Source organism: Eubalaena glacialis, chromosome 2 (assembly GCF_028564815.1).
Source record: "Eubalaena glacialis isolate mEubGla1 chromosome 2, mEubGla1.1.hap2.+ XY, whole genome shotgun sequence".
Classification (NCBI taxonomy): Eukaryota; Metazoa; Chordata; class Mammalia; order Artiodactyla; family Balaenidae; genus Eubalaena; species Eubalaena glacialis.
Window position 1 is genome coordinate 12,514,537 of NC_083717.1, and position 19,084 is coordinate 12,533,620.

The window sequence follows — 19,084 nt, forward strand, 5'->3', positions numbered from 1 at the left end:
TCCAAGCTCCTTCCACCTATGACTCAATGATTTCACTGAACTTTGGGGTTCTCTTGCTGCTGAACTAATAGACAAAGAAGAGATTCACTGCTCTAACTTGAGTGATTGACCTTGATTATCAAACAGAAATAGAGTTACTGACACATACCAAGGGCATGAAGGAGTATTTATAACCCAGAGAATCCCCTAGGATGTCTCCTAGTATTTTTATATCCAATACTAAAGATTATGGAAGACCACAGCAATACAATAGAGGTAAAGCCAGGAAGAGCTCAGGCACTTAGGGATGGAAGGCTTGGGTCACCCCACCAGATACAGAACTCTGACCATGGAATTGCTGGCTGAAGGCAAATTGATACAGAAAATTGGTAGTGGGCAAAGGAAGTTATAAATACCAACTATATTCTTCTGACTTATTGCAGGACTGAGGAATATAATAGCTCTACATATTTTTCTTCCTTGCTTTGTTATGTATGTATTTGTATGTAATTGACCAATTTTCTATTTCTTTCCTCCTCTTCACTTCTGTTTCTATGTGGTGATGGTTAACTGTAATTTGGTTATGAGGTTATTGGATACAAAGAATCCTGGGATCACACTAAGAGTGGTTGACATTGAAGTCAAAGTTTCAATGAAATACCTTGATTTCCACACCTCCATCACTTACAGTTATTTAATTGACAACTTATTTCTATGTTAAATCCTTTTATGTGTGGAAAACCTAGAGTATTTTCTCTTTCCTGAATTAAAGCCCAATTGATATAAAACCCTAGAGTTACACTTGTTTGTGTTCAAAAAGAGGCACATAAAGGATGCTCACTTCAACATTGCAACAGCTCCAACACAATGACCTACATGTCTAATCATAGGGGAATGGGTGAATAAATTAGGGCACATATCTACTGTGGGATGCAACAGTCCAAAAGAATGAAGTGAATCTGTACATACTGACATGAAAAACGTTCTAAGACATACTGGCCAGTTAAGGAAAAAGGGAGTTACATAATAATTGTGCCATATTAAACATACTAAATGTACATAGTATAAATATTGCATGTATAACACATGGTTTGGTATATATGCCATGCATCACCATATACTTGAAAGAATATATACCAAATTCATAATAGCAATAACTTCTTTGGAAGATACTGGCATTGACAGTGGTGATAAAGGAAGACTTTAATTTTATGTAGAATGATTGAATTTTTAGAATTAGAATATATCCCTGTATTACTTGATGATTAAAAAGAAATAAAAAAATAAAATAAGAACAATTAATTACATCTGTGAAGAGTAAAGCAATTATAAACATTTTTAATATAAAAATGTGTAACATTTTAAAATTACCTGGAGCTACTTGAACAAAATCTAGGAGAGGATTGGAGAAAGAGGGATGTAAATCAAGCTAACTTTTGTCTTCTTTGGGAAGGAGAGGGCAACAGAGTGGGTGAGAATGCATAGATATTACTTTGTTCTTGAGAATGACAGGGAAACTTAAGTTCAAATATATTTTTAATGTACAGGTAACCAGTAACAGAATAAAAATTGGACATCTAGCTTTTAAACCACTTGAGAAAGAGATCAAAGGAAACTTGATCAATACAACAAAAGACAGCAAGGGAACAAAAGAAGCTAGAACACATAGTAGAGATGATTTTATGCGAAAATGTAGAACATCAAAATTGACTCAAGAGCATATCAAATTTGCATAGTGTACTAACTATGCAAACCAGGAAAGAAACTGAAAAGCTTAAAAATAATAATACTGTAATGAAGAAAAGAAAAGGCAATAGACCCATATGGTTTATGGACAATTCTCTCCATTCATTGAAGATTTGATTAAGTCCCTATGTTATTTGTGCAATTACAGAAGATAGAAAAATCGGAATATTTCCCAGTCAATTTTATGAGGTTTACATTGCTTTAAAGTTAAAAATGAACAAGAATAGCATAATAGACGTGAACAATAAAAGACCAATATCAGTTATAAATATCGTTGTAAAAATCCTATATGGAACATTATAACATTAAATCGAATGTTATATTAATTCCAAACTTTAATTATTTCTAAGAATTTAGGAATGGTTCAACTTTAGGAAATCTGTTTGTGTAATTCATTACTCAAATGAGTTAATTGAGAAAAATATGAATATCTTCATAATTGCCACAAAGATACTTGATAAAATTCAATATCCAATTGTTAGGGGAAAAAATTCTTTGCAAGCTAAGGAATAAAAATATATTCTCTTACTGTGATAAAGAGTATCTATTAAAAACAAATAGTAAATATCATAGCTAACATAAAACATTAGTGGCACTCCCACTGAAATTAGGATTAAAACAAGGGTATGTTTTTTTTTTTTAACATCGTTATTGGAGTAAAATTGCTTTACAATGGTGTGTTAGTTTCTGCTTTATAACAAAGTGAATCCGTTATACATATACATATATCCCCATATCTCTTCCCTCTTGCATCTCCCTCCCTCCCACCCTCCCTATCCCACCCCTCTAGGTGGTCACAAAGCACTGAGCTGATCTCCCTATGCTATGTGGCTGTTTCCCACTACCTATCTATTTTACATTTGGTAGTGTATATATGTCTATGCCACTCTCTCACTTTGTCCCAGCTTCCCCTTCCCCCTCCCCATATCCTCAAGTCCATTCTCTAGTAGTTCTGCATCTTTATTTCCGTCTTGCCCCTAGGTTCTTCATGACCAGTTTTTTTTTTCTTAGATTCCATATATATGTGTTAACATACGGTATTTGTTTTTCTCTTTCTGACTTACTTCACTCTGTATGACAGACTCTAGGTCCATCCACCTCACTACAAATAACTCAATTTCGTTTCTTTTTGTGGCTGAGTAATATTCCATTGTATATATGTGCCAAATCTTCTTTATCCATTCATCTGTCGATGGACACTTAGGTTGCTTCCATGTCCTGGCTATTGTAAATAGTGCTGCAGTGAACATTGTGGTACATGACTCTTTTTGAATTATGGTTTTCTCAGGGTATATGCCCAGTAGTGGGATTGCTGGGTCATATGGTAGTTCTATTTTTAGTTTTTTAAGGAACCTCCATACTGTTCTCCATAGCAGCTGTATCAATTTACATTCCCACCAACAGTGCAAGAGGGTTCCCTTTTCTCCACACCCTCTCCAGCATTTATTGTTTGTAGATTTTTTGATGATGGCCATTCTGATCTGTGTGAAGTGATACCTCATTGTAGTTTTGATTTGCATTTCTTTAATGATTAGTGATGTTGAGCAATCTTTCATGTGTTTGTTAGCAATCTGTGTATCTTCTTTGGAGAAATGTCTATTTAGGTCTTCTGCCCATTCTTGGATTGGGTTGTTTGTTTTTTTTGGTACTGAGCTGCATGAGCTGCTTGTAAATTTTGGAGGTTAATCCTTTGTCAGTTGCATCATTTGCAAATATTTTCTCCCATTCTTAGGGTTGTCTTTTCATCTTGTTTATGGTTTCCTCTGCTATGCAAGAGCTTTTAAGTTTCATTTGGTCCCATTTGTTTATTTTTGTTTTTATTTCCATTTCTCTAGGTGGTGGGTCAAAAAGGATCTTGCTGTGATTTATGTCATAGAGTGTTCTGCCTATGTTTTCCTCTAAAAGTTTTATACTATCTGGCCTTATTAGGTCTTTAATCCATTTTGAGTTTATTTTTGTGTATGGTGTTAGGAAGTGTTCTAATTTCATTTTTTACATGTAGCTGTCCAGTTTTCCCAGCACCACTTATTGAAGAGGCTGTCTTTTCTCCACTGTATATTCTTGCCTCCTTTATCAAAGATAAGGTGACCATATGTGCGTGGGTTTATCTCTGGGCTTTCTATCCTGTTCGATTGATCTTAAAACAAGGATATAAGTTTTTAAGACTTTTTGCTACATCATTGTGGAATTATTAGCAAAAAGATCAGAAAAGAAGAAATAAGGTACAGATTCATAAATTGAAGGGATAAAACTGAAATTATTTGCAGATATATGATTTAGTTCTAAGAAAATTAAGGGAAACAACTAAAAATATAATAAAACTAATAAAAGGTCAGAATGTCAGCTGAGTGCTGAAGATACAAATGAAACACATAAATCTCAATAGAATCAGACAAGAAGAAGGAGGAGGAGAAGAAGAAGAAGAAGAAGAAGAACTGAAATGGAAAAAAAATTCCATTCACAATAGCAAAAATATTATAAAATGCTTAAGAATGAAATATTCAAGATATATAGAAGAAACAACACTTTCCTGGAGAGTATTAAAAAAAAAAAAAACAACTTTGAGTTAATGGAGCTACCTTAGATGTTCCTGAATGGAAAGATTCAATCTTGAAATCATTCAATTCTCTCTCAATTTGGTCTATACATTTATTTTCAGCACAAATTGCTTCCTGTTAAAAAAATTACTTTTGAAGCCATCACATAGTTACAGAAAAGGTGAAGTACAATAGAAAGACCTGCTTTTTTCTGAAATATTTGAGAGTAAATTACCTTCCCATTTTCCTATCATCTAAAAACAACGATGTTCTACATAATGTCAAAATAGCCATTAAAATCAGAAAATTATTATTGATGTATTACTGTCTTCTAATCATTAAACCCCATAATCAAGTTTCATCAATTATCTCAATAATCTTTTACAGCAAAAATGCCCATTTCAGAATCATGCATGGCATTTAGTTATGCCTCCTTAGTCTCTTTCAATCTTTAATAATTCATCCCTTGACTTTCATGACCTTGATACTTTAGACGACTATAGGCCAGTTGTTTTGTAGAATGTCCTTCAATTTGGGCTTGTCTCATGTTTCCTCAAAATTGAGTTCAACTTATGCTCCTTTTCAGGGATACCATAGACATGAACCACGTTCTGCTGATCCCCCAACTAGGCTGTCCTCGCTTTATGGATGCCCTCCAGGTCCTACTCAGGTTTTGACACACAGTACCAAGCAACAGCTCTGCATGTTTCCTTCTTCACCCTACCTGGGCTCTAACATCCCACTCCAGACTTTCTATATGAGCATCCTTTTTACCCTCCTCTGACTCTGACACCCCATGGCAGGACTGTATAAATTTAATGCAATGCCAACCATAATTCCAAACAAAATCTGTTTAGAACTTTAAAAAATGATGCTAAAATTTTACTTGAAGAACAACTTGAGATGAGTCAATATATATTTGAAAAAGAAGATTGAAAAGACTTACTTTACCATATGTTGTAACGTAAAACCACAAAAATTGAAATAGATTCTGAATCAGGGACATATTCATGAAAAAAATAGAGATTAGAGAAAACAGATTGAAGAATATTGTGGTATTTATAGTCAGAGTAGAAATAACAAGTTTCTTGATGATGATTTGGAGAAAAGCATTAATTAGCATTCTGTATTAGGATTTACACAAAAGTTTAAGTGTAAAAAAATAAAATCATAAAGCAATATTGATTCATAATATTATATTTCTGGGCTAGGAAATACCTTGCTGGACATAGCAAAGGAGAAAGGAGAAGATTGAAAACTTAGACTATTTACAAATTAAAACATCCTATATAGTAACAAAACAATGGTGGCTCCATTTGTCTCCTGCACTTGCCTTCATATGGAAAATGAGGGCTTTGGATAGATGATTCTGAAGATCTCTTCAAGCTCTGAAATGATAATTCTCAATATTTTATGCATATGATTGTACTTCCATTGTGTTCATGTCTGCCTTGCATCTGTCACATAATGTAACCTCCTTGAATCATATTTTTTAAATCCATTCTTCCAATCTCTGCCTTTTGATTAGAATGTGTTATTTACATTCATTGTAATTATTGATAAAGTAGGATTTATGTCTGTCATTTTACTTTTTTGTCTCTTGTCTTTTTTCTTCTTTTGTACCTGCAACAAAGAATACAGGCTTTATAGAATTAGTCCAGGAAAGTTGATAAGCAAATAAAACACAAGGGCAGCAACTACAACCTACAGCAAGAACGACAATCCGCTGGGGGTGAAGTGTGATCTGATTTGCAGAACTGCCACTGAAGTCTCTGGTGAGCTTGCTAATGATTGGACAGAGATTTTCTTAAATACCAGTAAGTCTCTCCACCTTTGCCAAAGGGTCCAGGTACATTACAGCATATCTTCAATGCTCCAGCAGTTTATAACTCTGCTTTAATCTTCACTTCCTACTTGCACAGTCTCAAAGTAAGGTGGAGATGAGAGATTAGGGTCTTCTCAGGTGTTTCCTGACCATGAGCACAGCATGTGTGTGGCCTTCTAGATTGTCAGAAATATGTAAAAGTTTTACTTAGTGCTCTGTGCATATCTCTTTCCCATGCTTTTTCTTTTGAGTATTTTGGTCAGCCTCTTGCGTATCCCAACTTGTAACCCCATCTCAGGCAGTCGTGATGTTAAATGATTTCCACTGATCGTTTTCGACAAATACCCTGGCGATAGGCTCTCCACATAGAGCAAGTTCTGAGTCCAGTCAAATACAAACAAACCTTGAGAATGGGGCTGGAGCAGCCAGACAGATCAAATAGAAACAATTCTCTGGGGAGACAGCTTTTGCGGCAGCTCCAAACTTGTCTGCTGCCTGCAGTGGCTGCTAGGATGCTGGCTTTCACAGTTACCATGGTTACAAGGCCTTTAGTTTTCAAGGCTACTGTGGAGCTGGGGAGAAGGGGAGAGAGCAAGTTACAATGCCACCAAACTCGCTGAGTTTCCAAGATGCAGCTGTTTTTCTCGCACTGAGGTTCCTTGGATTGTTGTAAACTTTTGGTTACTTTCCAGAGTTCTGAAAAAGTTTATTTTTGACAATTTTTGTCAGTATTCTGACTGCTTTTATGGAGGAGTTGTTTTCTGAGATCCTTACTCCTATCATTTCTTGAGAAGCCAATGTGCTTCTGCCATTTATTTTTTTTTTCAGAATCTTTTCCGTTATAGTTTATTACAAGATATTGAATGTAGTTCCAAAGTCTTCCCTTCTAAAACTACTCTCCTCCATAGAATCACAGATTTTTATGTCTTAGAAGGAAGCTCCTATAGTCCAGTTTTTTCAAAACTTCTAGAGTAACAGAACCCTTTCTCTGAATGATACCTAGAAGCCCCCAAATTACTACTATTACTACTACTACTACTATTACTGCCGCTGCTGCTGCTGCTGCTGAGTCTGATTTGGTTGAAGCAAGGGTAGACAGGAGGGTCACAGACTTCTATCTGTTTGGTCCATTTTTGTTGGCTTGTTGTCACCTTCAAAGATGCTTTATTTAATCCCAAGGGATCCTAGTGGAGGAAACCAAGGTCCAGAGATAAGTGTCTTGTCCAAGATCATTAAGCCAGTTAGTGCAGAGCTGGCACTAGAAGTCAAGTTAAAGTTTAGTGCCCTTCAGGTCCATCACCTGTACCATCGCTATCACCACCTGAGACCTGGCTTATTGCAATACATTCTTAGCTGTCTCTTATCTCCCCTCTCCTACATCCTCATTTACAGAACATATGGTATTTTGTGTTCTTTGTGTCTCTCCTCTGTACCACAGGCTTCTATGGCTGTCCATTTCCTACGAAGTCAAGCCCCAGTCTTTACGGGTTCATTTCAGGTTCTTCATAATCCAAACTTTTTCTTACATTGTTCCCCAATCCAAAGCCACTGTGCCAGCCTGTTTGTTTTTTTCACTGATCCTTGAATCACCCCCAAGTCTTTCCTTATATTTTTCCCTCTACCTGGAATGCTGACTTTCCACTGAACCTGTCCTTCAAGACTCAAATCAAGATCCTTGAAGCCTATTCTAACTATGCAGGTTCACAGTTACCCCTTTTGTCTTTTTGAGGACCATATGCATTCTGTACCATTTTTTGGCTTTTAAATTTCACATGGGTAAGAATATGTATTGTCTCATCAGTAAAAACATAAGTTCTGCTAGGACATGGACCATGGCTTATTTTGTATGCAATACGACGTGGTGCCGTGTGAAAACCAACTGTGTTTTGTGAGTGAATTAAGCATAGTCAAGGACCTTTAGTTCCTCCTCAAGGGCTATAGATAACATTCTGAGCCATATCCTTTGAGCTATCTTATAGATACTTAAACCCCCTCCACCAGGTGGAAGAAGTTAACTACATGATGACCAGACTATAACCATGACATAAGCTGCCACAGTTCTGAGAGCTGGCCTCAAAGAAATGGGAACAAATTGACCCTGGAACTGAAGATTAACTGTACTTAAAACAATCAAGAGGATGCTGATGAGACCACTGCATGACCAATTTCAAGATGACTGTCAGAGCTGACTGTGTTGTTTCTGCACATAGCCCCCTCCCTTCACCTAAAAAAAGCTCTTGCCCAGTCATTGTCAGTGGGGGGAAGTCAGGCTTTGAACAGGAGTCCACCTTCCCCCTCAGGTTGCCGGCCTCTGGAATAAAGGACAGGGGTTCGAGCCCTGGTCCGGGAAGATCCCACATGCCGGGGAGCAACTAAGTCCGTGTGCCACAATTACTGACCTGCACTCTACAGCCCGCGAGCCACAACTACTGAAGCCCGTGCGCCTAGAGCCCGTGCTCCACAACAAGAGAAGCCGCCGCAATGAGAAGCCTGTGCACCACAATGAAGAGTAGGCCCCGCTCGCAGCAACTAGAGAAAAGCCCACGCGCAGCAACGAGGACCACCGCAGCAGCCAAAAATAAATAAAAATTTAAAAAAAAAGAATACTGTTGTCATATATTGTTTAAAAAATCATCTTTCTTTTGCTTTAATCATAATCTCATAGCTAAAATATATCTAATGAATTGAACCTGAACTTCCCACTTTACAAAAGACAACAAAGATACCAATCACACAAATGTAATATACATTCACACACCAGAAGACAGAACTGTCACAATCCTCCAAGACAATGACTGATATGGAGTCCCAGACAAACACTTCCCCAACACAAATGGTCCTCGACATCAGAACCAACTGGCAAAATGCCCAACAGCGCTTCGTGCTCACAAATGGTCTTCGACGTCAGACACACGTCAGAACCAACTGGCAAAATGCCCAGTAGAGCTTCGTGCTCAAAAGACAAGTTTGCCCGGGAAACACCGGTGGACTTACTCGGTCTTGGAGCTCGTCAGCTTGTCCAGATGCATGTTTCCGTTCCACCAAGGAAAAGCGTACGTTGACAGCCAGTGCCGAGCAGGGGAGAAACAGGGAGGATCCCCCAAACACATGGTTTCGGCAGCTGCTAGGAGCGTCCCCCCAAACCCCCCTCTCGGGGGCCGGCGAGCCTCGAGCAGCGGCTCCTCACAGCCATCCCGGCGCGTCGTCATGGCGGCTCTGCTCGGGAAAACCCCGGGAGCCAGATGTCGCGAGAGTACAGCAGCCCCAGGTTGAGCGCCAGAAAGTAACCGAAAGTGGGGTCGGGCTGCTCGCCGCTCTAAAGCCAATAAAGAGGCCAGGTTGGTGGGAAGGAAAGTTTGCTTTATTTCAGAGGCCGGCAGCCTGGCGGGGGAGGGGGCAGAGGCCTGTGCAAAGGCCGACTCCCCCCACTAACAGTCAGTGGGCAAGAGCTTTTATAGATGCAGGGAGAGGGCTCATGCAGAAACAGCGCAGTCAGCTCTGACAGTCATCATGACGTTGGTCATCGGTGGTCTGATCGGCATCATCTTGATTATTTTAAGTACAGTTCATCTTCAGTTCCAGGGTCAATTTGTTCCCATTTCTTTGAGGCCAGCTCTCAGAACTGTGGCAGCTTATGTCATGGTTACAATCTGGTCATCACGTAGTTAACTTCTTCCACCTGGTGGAAGGGGTTTAAGTATCTGTAAGACAGCTCACAGGATATGGCTCAGAATGTTATCTATAGCCCTTGAGGAGGAACTAAAGGTCCTTGACTATACTTAATGACAAAAGTATTATTATTTAGTCTTGTTGGACTGTTTTCCTTTGTTTCTGCATTTTCTCACTTCTCTGATTAAACTTATTCTTTGGCTAAAGTTTTTCCACAGACAAAAGGCAGACTGAGGACATAGGGGGCAAGCACCATAGGGTCCTGCTCTGTTTCACTATGCCTGTTCAATTTTTACATCAGGGTTATGCTAGCTATGTAGAGTAGATAAGAGAGCTTCTCTTTTTCTTTCTTAATACTCTTCAACAGTTTAAAATAGTAATTATCTATTACTTGAAGTTTTTGCAGAACTCATTCATAAACGGCCTATTGCCTTTTGGGAGGTGTTGATATTTATCTACTTTTCACTATCTACTATAGTTAATGATCTAAACAAATTTTCTCCTTTAGAGCCAATATTTTTTTTTAGGTTATCATTTATCTCACCTGGATTCTCTAAGTTTGAATGCTGCCAAGTAGAAAGGTAGACTAAAAAACAAACAAACAAAACAAAAGAAAATGTTTCAAATAAATGGACTAATGACCATTTCCTTGTTTGGATTAAAGATGACATTGCTTCTTTCTACTTGACAATGGAAAAAGAATCCCAGTTTAGATAATACTTGGAGGAACTATGATTCAAACCACATTTCTGTATTAAGCAATTTATAGAACAAAACAATCCAGTTTCAAGTGTGTCTTGATCAATACTAAATTGTGTTCTAGTTGTCATAAGACAAACTTACATATGCAGATTATGTAGTTTCTTACATTTTAGATGAAAAATTAAACCCTTCGATAATGGAGAAACCATGAAAAGGTGCTTGAAAATAGGTGCAGACATTGAGATTCCTGACAAATGGTGAACACTGCTTTAGAGATTTGGACATCGCAGTGGGGTCACGAGCTCCAGGAACACGTGGTGGGTGGTTGTGCAGTTGACATGGCACGCCCAAGAGCTGCCACAGGACAACCAGAGAGAGTGGGTGTTGATGTCATGGTTGTTGGCAAAGTGGCCTCTATAGTGTCCATCCACCCTTTCCCAGCTGCAGGGCTGTCCATCCACTCCCTCCCAGCTGCAGGGGTGAGACCCAACTAAACCACTCAGGCTAATCCCATCTCTGCTGTTAAGATTGGTTCTGGTAACCAGACTGAAGCAAATCATCCCAGGGCATTTGGACATAACATTTATGGGGTTGCATTGTTGGACCTCTGCTCTGGTTTTGAATTATATTCTTATGTCTGTACCTCTAGGGTTCTAAATAATTTTTGAACAGCTACACCAGCAGAGTTCAGCATCTGGCTTTACTAGTGGTATCTCCTGCTTCTTTGGGAAAGGACATGACAATTTCCTAGTCCCCCTGGGCTCAGGCACAGGCTTCAGAGGTAACAACTCCAGACAGATAAGAATAGGGACATCTGGTTTCAGGCATGATCTAGGTGAGATAGGGACTTTAATCAGGGTTTTTAGAGTTGGGATTCTGGGGTTCTAAAACATGTTTAAATTGCTTCCAAGATAAAGTGCGTTTTCTTGGGAGAAGGCTTATTGTTTTTATTGGATTCTCCAAGGAGTCAATGAATTGAAAAGTGTTAGTGTACTAGTGAAGGTTTTCCAGAGATACAGAACCAATAGGAGAACTGAGAGGAGGGGGGGGAGGGAGATAAAATGAGGAATTGGCTTATGCAATTATTAAGATGAATAAGTCCCACAAATCTGATGTCTGCAAGCTGGAGACCCAGGAAAGCCAGTGGTATGATTCACTCCAAGTTCAAAGGTCTGAGAATCAGGGGAGCCAATGATATAGATCCTAGTCCAAGGGCAGGAGAAGATGAAATGTGATGTCCCAGCTCAATCAGTGAGGCAGGGGAAAAAAGGGGACAAATTCCTCCCTCCTCTGCCTTCTGTTCTGTTCAGTTCCTCAACAGATTGGATGATCCCCAACCACTTGGGGAGGGCAATCCACTGGAGTGAGTCCACTGATTCAAATGCTAATCTCATCCAGAAATACCCTCACAGACACATCCGGAAACAATGTCTAATCTGGGCACCCATGGTCCCGTCAAGTTGACAGATAAAATGAACCATCACGGTTAAGAGCCTTGGTAGAGGTATCATAGACCGTCTTCCTTGAGTTCAGGCAAAAGTGCAGAAGCAGTAATCCAAGGCTTGTGACAATCAGCAGAGTAGAGGCAGGTCTGTACCTCAGGTAAGAGACAGGATGTAACTCTCAGCCGTTCTGGCAGTGGTTCTCAATCTTGGCTGCACGTCAGGACCACTGGGGAACCTAGAGGAATTCCTGACGTCCAGAGAAATGCCCCGTGAGTTGAATAAGACTGCATTGTATCCGGGTTGGAGGTGTTTGTGTTTCTGTGACTTAAATATTCTCATCAAGGGAACCTTGAGCAGATTCACCCAGAGAGGTCAAGTTCCTGCCTTCAGCTCTGCAGCCCCTCAACAGATCAGATCATAGTTCTCCAAGAAAAAATCCCCTTCCCTCCAAGCAGGTAGAGTCAGACAATTTATACTTCTAAAGAAAATTACTTGGGAGAATAATTACTTGTGGTGGAATTAAAATTCAGTGTTTATGCACAGATACCAAAGTCTTACCTGCTCAGGATCTAAGGGATAACATTAGAAGTGTGCTTCATAATACTCTTGAATGGTATCTAGAAAGCACTGGAATGTATCCTACTGAATAAATAGCCTCATGTTTGTGTTGGGGCTTAACTGATATAAATACTCAGGACTTTTACCTGTTCCCCCACGAAGACTTCCATAGAGTCTAAAAGTTTAAAACCTTGTATTTTCTTGATATTCATCGCAAATTTTCCAGTTTCTTGTCATCCCATTACTTCCAGTGGCAACCCCTTATATCACATTATCTCAACAAATCACTCATCAGAGTGATTATTTCAGAGAGAATTCTTTCTGAGCAAAAGCATTTATTTCTAAGATTTCCATTCTCTTTGCAGCCTATGAAGACTGATCATTGTAATTAGGCATAGTCACTATTTAATTTTGATTAGTGATCTACAAAGTAAACTGTAGAAACATGAAATATCCAAATCAGGACATAGTCTGAATATAAGGCATGTTAGCAATATACTTTGGTAAAATATTTAAAAGGGGTTTATTGCTTAGCTGTTTTTAGCATTTATCTTAATTATTTAAAACCCTATTTTTTAAGCATTTAAATAATGCTTCCTGCAAACCCCCCTTTGGTTTGAAGGTAAGTAGGCATTAACTTTTTTGCAGATGCTAACAAAACCTTGAAATTAACTGCCCCATTCCACACTCTTTGCAGTTTTCCCCCATCTCCCCAATATATTATATACCTTTGAGTTTCTGATCTTTCTGATGTAAAGCATCAACTAAATTCTGCATTTTTTTAAAATAAGAAATATCAAACAAGACAAGCCTATGGTGAAAAGTTCATCAAGCACTTGAATTTAGTGTAGCAATTTGTCTGCCTCTTAATTCTAATTGGATAAACACCAGTTTCTGATGACCAGTTTAGGAACTGAATGATGGTGGGTGGTTTAAGTGACACATCTAGGGAGCACAAGGACCCTACATCCCAGAGTGACTGACTTCACTCTCAAAGTTCTGGATGCCTGAGGCACTAGGCAGGCAGCTCTTCCTCTGAGCTGTCCTCACCAGTGGGAAATAAATCAACAGAAAAGGCTCAGACTTCAGAGCCATCCATGTAGCCCGGGTTCACATCCCCTTTCGGTCACCCAATGCCCTGTGACCACTGTGAAGGTCACAAACTGTAAAGCTCAGTTTCCCATTGGCAAAATGTGATTACTAATACCTACCTCAGAGGATTTTATGGGGATTACATAAGATATCTGGCTGGGGGAGGGGGAGGCAGGCAATAAACAGAAATGATCCTTATTGCATATTCCCAGAGTCTATTAGCATCACTGCATTTTCTTTCAGCAAAGAAAAACTTATTAAAATCCATTTAAGAATACTCACTTTTATATAACTGTATCTCCTAACATTTTCTAGACCAATAACTAATATTTATTGAATGTCTGCATTGCACCAGGGATGGGGCTCGGTACTAAGGATAGAGAAGTGAACAGGACAGACCCCAGCTTGCTGCTCCTGCATTTCACAGATAACAAAACCCATCCATTTACTTTGTTCATCTTTGGTGGTTTCAGCAAGGAGTCTAAAAACCCTCCTAGTTTGAAAAAAAAAAAAAACACACACACACAAAAAGTATATTATTCCTTTTAGGAATTTACTGAATGCTAACTGTAATAAGCATTTGTATCTTAATTCAGCTAATCCTCACAATAATCCTATGAGGCAGGTTCTATTATTATTGCCATTTCACAGAGGAGAAAACCAAGGCACAAAGAGATAAGTGATGTGTTCGCATCATAGCATGAATACGTGGCTGACCTTGGACTGTGGACCCTGGCAGCCAGCCTGCAGACCCTGGCACTTAGCCCCTGCCTCCCCTGAGTCACACAGGTGGAGCCAGGCCCGGAAGCAGCCTCGTCTTCTCGGCCTCCAGGACACAGGGCACATGTAGGCATGTTGTGCTGTGTGCCATGGATGCAGTTTGGACAAATGTCCATAGGCTCTGGGAAGAAAGAGGACCCAAACGAATTCTTGCTATCAGGTGGTTCTAGATCTAAAATTCTCAACCAGGAGGGGAAGGTGGGCAAAGGCTCACCCTTAAAACTTCTGGGAAGGGTTCAATGTGCAAAGAGAACTCACCCTGAGATGTGCTGGACTGTCCCGAAAACTCGTATTTCCTTCCAGGAGGGAGGGACTTTTATTAACAAAAAGTGGATTAAATGAGTGTTTCTTTACTGGGGACATCAGGAGACAGAAATGGTGGGGCCGTCCCATAAATTGTGGCTCTGCAGTTGATGGTTTGGGGGTTGTTTGAAGTGGAGGGCCATACACGAAAGGAAGAGTTACATCAGGATCTGTAACCAAGAACCGTAACACTGACCCAAGAAGAATGGCTATGAGAAGAGCACCCCTGCCAAGTTTGGCGACGTGCATGGTCCCTACAAGTGACTGGCTAACCCATGGCCCCCATCTCACCGAATGTGTGCGTTCTAAAAGGCAGCAGCGCTTGCCAGGGCTGTAGATGGCTGCACCAAGGCCAAACTCCCAACTCCACAAAGCTGTCTAAGCTGGTCAGCAGTCCTCCTGGGGCCTGGCGAGAAAGCTCTGCCCAGAAGAGGGCTCCACACAGAGCAGTGACTGATGGGCCTCACTGATCCGTTTCTTAACGGAGTTTGTATGTGACACATCCAGAGGGAATCAGCACCATAGGAGGCAAAGCAAAAGTGGAGAGACACACAGACACATTAAGAAGAACCATAACATGGAGAGACGTTAGCTATTAGCTCAGGAGCGGCAAGAGAGACAGACAGTGGCTGAGACACCCTTCGCCATGGAGCAGTGGACCCACGCAGTGATGTCCAAGGTGGGGTTTGCAAGATGATCCTCTGTGACATTAGAAGAAAATATTAGAGCACCTATTTACATTTCTTTATCTCATTGCGTCTTCATTTTTATTTTTTGCATACATTAAAAATACATATATTGGGGGGGGAATCATCCTCAAATTTTTTCACTTTTGAAGGATCAAAAATGTTTGGAAGCCACTGCAAAAATGTATACAAAGCAGTAGATGCCCACATCTGCAGGGACAGCCACCAGAGTGATGTTACATCCAGAAAATGTTCCCATTTGCCATGAGACCCAGACCTAGGGCTGCTGTCTGCACCTATGTCTCTCCCTGTACTTCTGTACATTAAAGACCCACTAATGAGGTACTGCAATTGAATCTCAGACAGTGGCCAATTTTGGTCTACGGTTTCATGAGGGCAACAGCCATATAAGAAGCCGAGGAGGGCTTCCCTGGTGGCTCAGTGGTTGGGAGTCCACCTGCCAATGCAGGGGACATGGGTTCGAGCCCTGGTCCGGGAGGATCCCATATGCCACAGAGCAGCTAGGCCCGGGCACCACAACAACCGAGCCTGTGCTCTAGAGCCCACGAGCCACAACTACTGAGGCCCACACACCTAGAGCCCGCGCTCCGCAGCAGGAGAGGCCACCACAGTGAGAAGCCTGTGCACTGCAACAAAGAGTAGCCCCTGCTCGCTGCAACTAGAGAAAGCCTGTGTGCAGCAACAAAGACCCAACGCAGCCAAAAATAAGTAAATTAAATAAATAAATTAAAAAAAAAAAAAAGAAGCCTAAGATAGGGGAGATCAGAGCTACAACCTCAGAAGGAGACTCAAATGGTCACAGGGAGAAGATGTGAGCTGTCCCCGGACACCATCAGGGAAAGGAGGAATTTGGAATTGAGGCTAGCATCCTGTTGACCTGCATTAAAAATTTCATCTTTTCTATCATTCGCCCCCTTTTGGATGTACACCTCTGAGGTGGTTAACTCGAATGTGTTACATTGAACTTCCAGGTAGCTATACAGTAGGGATCATTTAACATTAAACATTTAAAAAACAAAAAGAAATTTCAAGGTGAGGTCTCTAAAAGTCGTCAAACTTTCATAGATTTTCATCAAATTTTCTACCTACTCTGTAGGTCTGGTAGCTGGAAAAGTTTTTCCAACAGAGAAAAACAAAGAAAAAGTTGTAATAAAGAAATGATGAGAAATCCACTTAAGAAACAAAGATAGAAGCAATTTCCAAACCAGAATTGAAAGGATTTTAGTGATTTTATTCCATATCATTAAGCAAAAATGAAATAATTGCAAATATAATGTAACATGGTATTTTACGTATATTGTGTTCTAAATTCCGTAATTATTGCTGCTGACGGTTGAATTCATGAGCATGGTAACATAGATCAATGGTGATTAGCCATCCTTTCCATGTTCTATACATGTGAAAACTTGGCTGTTTCTTCATAAATGACCTTTCTTGCAAAAGGAGAAAATCTTTTCATAAATAATTTCAATATTCTTTCATCTGTGGATACCCTCCCTCTTTGTCGATTCCATTTGTCCCAACTAAAAATATCTTAAGATGTTAACATACTGTAAGTTGTTATTACAATATTCATGATACCTCTGCTCCAGAAGACCCATCCAACCACCAAAAGTTCAGTCAGGTTGCTGCCAAAACACCTCTCAGCTCTGTTTATGTGTCCATGTCTATCCAGCAAGGCTGACAAACACAAAGAGAAATTAATCATGGTCTCTGGGCTAAAGGAGCTTGCACTCTAGCAGGGAAGACAAGACATGCACATAAATAATTATGTTACAAGATCAAATACGCTGTAGACTGTACAAATGGCAAACATAAAATGTGGAAGGATGTCAGGAAGGGAGCATTCACTTCCAGTGGAGGGGGAGGGGGTGTCATAAGATTTACAGAGAAAGATGCATTTGATTCAGGCATTAAAGGACAAGTAGGATTTAAGAAGCCAGGAGAGGAGGAAGAGGAGGAGAAGGCAGAGGAGAGGGAGAAGGAGGGGAGGAGAGGTGGTGGGAGCTGGGGTGGGGGGCAGGAGGGTAGGGAGAAGGAGAACCTGAAAATCGCAACTTCTAAGACAAAGGATGGAAAAACTTGGAGTCTGGTTTAAAAAAAGAAAAAGAAAAAACAAGTTATGGGATAGAGTTAGCTCCAAAGTAATTAGAGACAAGTACAGGAGTAGGTAATAAAGAAGGATAAATTAGTTGGTTGGTTGGTTGGTTAAAAGGCTATGGTTAAAGCATCTTCTCTTACCTCTATCTGTTTCCTTCTTCCAGCCTTGTTTGTCCTCATTCCACTTTAGAAACCCATGAACTACTGGTTTTGTTTATTTGTTTACTTACCAGACTCTCTTCGTGGACCAGGAGCTCCCTGAGGGCAGGGCCATGCTGTAGGAACCATCTCTGTATAGTAGTCATCTGGTTATGTTCAAGATTTTGTTATTAGTGACCAAGTCTAAACGTTAACAGAGGAGGAAAACAGGACAGCAGCTCAGCAAGGCACCTGGAAAGTCAAACCAACCTGGGTTGGAGCCCATCTCTGCCACTTACTCAATCTGAGCGAGACTTTACACAGACACTTCCCTGCCAAACATACATTACCCTCATTTGTAAAATTTTCATAATAACACTTACCTCCTAGGGCTATTGTAAGGATTCAATAAGCTAATGTGTGCTAGACCTTTAGCACATTGCCTGGGACATAGTAAGCGCTTCATTTACATGTTATCTTATTATTTAACATTAAATACAGCTTGTCAGTGACGCTTGGAAGGCTGCTCAAGATATCAGCGTGACATTGGTTTTATGTTCAAAGCACAGAGGCTGGATAATAACTGTGCTTTTTTTGGAATCTAAAATAGTACCGACATGATTCTCTATCTGGTGGGTATATTTCTAAAATATTGTTTTTATTTTTACATATGACACACACACAGAATTCAGAAACACACAAATATACAGTGTAATGTATAATTATGTAGTAAATATGCTTGTAACCAATGTCCAAGTATAAAATGGAATATTGGTCGCTCCTCTGAAGCCCCCCCCCCATGACACTTCCTATTCAAAATCCTCTTTCTCTCTCTGGAGGTGACCACCGCCCTGATTCTTATGGTGGGAGGTCTTGTCCTAGCTCTCCTAGTGTTTCTTTATAGTTTTATTCCCTACAAAGTGTGGTTTCTCTTATTTTTCAATTTTATGTCAATTAGAAATATACTGTATGCATTCTTATGTGCCTTGCTTCTTTTGATCAATATCGTGTTTGTAAGATTCTTTTTAAAGAAGCTCTATTTTTTCATTTTACATTGTTATAGAATTGCAATGTGCTAATGGATGTACCACGATTTATTCATCCATTTAATGTTTATGGCCATTATACCGCTAATGGACATTTCGTTCATTTACAGTTGAAGACTATTATCAAAATTCTGCTTAGAACACTCTTATACATCTCCTGAGACACAGTTGTGTGCATTTTTCTAGAGATATACCCAGGAGTGGGATTGCTATGTTGTGAGGTATGTGTAGCTCCAATTTTGTTGGAAAATGCAAACTGTTTTCCAAAGTAATTGTAGTCATTTCTACTCCTACCAACAGTGTATGAGAGTTCTGTAGTCCACATCCCAGCCAACACTTGTTATTATCAGATTTTTAATTTTGCCACTCTGGTGTGTGCACTGGGATCTCAGCTTGTACCTTCTGATTATTAATGAACTTGAGCTTCTTGGCATCTTCTTATTAGTTGTTTGGATTT

The 19,084-nt window shown here is 39.8% G+C and overlaps 1 long non-coding RNA gene across 2 annotated transcripts in view; it reads left to right on the forward strand.

Annotated features, from left to right (window-relative positions):
* The window catches only part of LOC133084816 (uncharacterized), a 60,395-nt gene that overhangs the window by 35,964 nt on the left and 5,347 nt on the right, over positions 1-19,084 (forward strand). The window contains exon 3 of one of the 2 annotated variants that reach the window (XR_009699467.1): positions 5,897-5,982. The exons of the other annotated variant lie outside the window; for it this stretch is intronic. This is a non-coding gene — a long non-coding RNA (uncharacterized LOC133084816). Of the gene's footprint in view, positions 1-5,896; positions 5,983-19,084 lie in introns of those variants that run through there. 2 annotated transcript variants of the gene reach the window in all.